Raw genomic sequence first — 2,428 nt, 5'->3', positions numbered from 1 at the left:
CCCACTGATAAACAGACTGTCGATAAGGGTCCAGGGGTGGCTCCGGCTCAGGCTCTGGAACTGGTGGCAAACTCCAGTATGCATAAATGGCCTCCGGCAAGATGATGTACGTGCCTGAAAATATGTTAAACAAAGAGGGCGCATGCAAGGTAATAACCTCATAGTGAGTTTTGCCAAAAATCAAATTATAGTTAAGCAGTTGCTTCTTATTTTTAATAATAAAGTCATGTGCTACCATACTCTTATAATCTAGAAAAACAGGGGGCAGCAACTTTTCCTCTTTCTCATAATGCCTAATAGGTATCTCAAAGTGTGCAGCAATGCGCGAAAGCAAAGATACCACCGAAGATGGGGCCCTTTGTACGGTTCAGACTTAATCGTTTAGCAATAATAGCGCCTAAACTGAAAGTTGTACCACGAAACAAAGCATGGCGCAAAATAACAATATCAGGAGCACTAAGATTTCCACTGTTCCCGCGACCAATCAAACATCTACTAGCAAATATTGCAAAGTAACGTAGAACAGGAAAATGTATGCTAGTAATTCTTGCATCGGAAACTTTCCATGTTTCACCTACAACAATTTCATCAATAAATCCCTCCACATCACTATGGTGTGGTTCCTCGATGCTGCCTACAAAGGGTATCTTGCAGACCCGACAAAAATCACGGAGTGACATTGATGTCTACTACACAACCTTCTTCTCGTAGACATTGTTGGGCCTCCAAGTGCAGAGGTTTGTAGGACAGTAGCAAATTTCCCTCAAGTGGATGACCTAAGGTTTATCAATCCGTGGGAGGCGTAGGATGAAGATAGTCTCTCTCAAGCAATCCTGCAACCAAATAACAAAGAGTCTCTTGTGTCCCCAACACACCCAATACAATGGTAAATTGTATAGGTGCACTAGTTCGGCGAAGAGATGGTGATACAAGTGCAATATGGATGGTAGAAATAGGTTTTTGTAATCTGAAAATATAAAAACAGCAAGGTAACTAATGATAAAAGTGAGCGTAAACAGTATTGCAATGCGTTGAAACAAGGCCTAGGGTTCATACTTTCACTAGTGCAAGTTCTCAACAATAATAACATAATTGGATCATATAACTATCCCTCAACATGCAACAAAGAGTCACTCCAAAGTCACTAATAGCGGAGAACAAACAAAGAGATTATTGTAGGGTACGAAACCACCTCAAAGCTATCCTTTCTGCTCGATCTATTCAAGAGTCCGTAGTAAAATAACGAAGCTATTCTTTCCGTTCAATCTATCATAGAGTTCTTACTAGAATAACACCTTAAGACACAAATCAACCAAAACCCTAATGTCACCTAGATACTCCAATGTCACCTCAAGTATCCGTGGGTATGATTATACGATATGCATCACACAATCTCAGATTCATCTATTCAACCAACACATAGAACCTCAAAGAGTGCCCCAAAGTTTCTACCGGAGAGTCAAGACAAAAACGTGTGCCAACCCCTATGCATAGATTCCCAAGGTCACGGAACCGGCAAGTTGATCACCAAAACATACATCAAGTAGATCACATGAATATCCCATTGTCACCACAGGTAAGCACGGCAAGACATACATCAAGTGTTCTCAAATCCTTAAAGACTCAATCCGATAAGATAACTTCAAAGGGAAAACTCAATCCATTACAAGAGAGTAGAGGGGGAGAAGCATCATAAGATCCAACTATAATAGCAAAGGTCGTGATACATCAAGATCGTACCACCTCAAGAACACGAGAGAGAGAGAGAGAGAGAGAGATCAAACACATAGCTACTGGTACATACCCTCAGCCCCGAGGGTGAACTACTCCCTCCTCGTCATGGAGAGCGCCGGGATGATGAAGATGGACACCGGTGAGGGATCCCCCCTCCGGCAGGGTGCCAGAACAGGGTCCCGATTGGTTTTTGCTACAGAGGCTTGCGGCGGTGGAACTCCCGATCTATTCTGCTCCCTGATGTTTTTAGGGTATATGGACATATATAGGCGAAAGAAGTCGGTGAGGGGAGCCACGAGGGGCCCACGAGGGTGGGGGCGCGCCCGGGGGGCAGGTGCGCCTCCCTGCCTCGTGGCCACCTTGAAGCTTCCTTGACTTCAACTCCAAGTCTCCTGGATCATGTTCGTTCCAAAAATCACGCTCCCGAAGGTTTCATTCCGTTTGGACTCCGTTTGATATTCCTTTTCCGCGAAACACTGAAACACGGGAAAAAACAGAAAGTGGCATTGGGCTCTGGGTTAATAGGTTAGTCCCAAAAATAATATAAAAGTGTTTAATAAAGCCCATAAACATCCAAAACAGATAATATAATAGCATGAATACTTCATAAATTATAGATACGCTGGAGACGTATCAGCATCTCCAAGCTTAATTCCTGCTCGTCCTCGAGTAGGTAAATGATAAAAGAAATAAT

The sequence above is a fragment of the Triticum aestivum genome, chromosome 2D (genome assembly GCF_018294505.1).
Source record: "Triticum aestivum cultivar Chinese Spring chromosome 2D, IWGSC CS RefSeq v2.1, whole genome shotgun sequence".
Lineage (NCBI taxonomy): Eukaryota > Viridiplantae > Streptophyta > Magnoliopsida > Poales > Poaceae > Triticum > Triticum aestivum.
Note: the sequence above shows the minus strand (reverse complement) of the source record.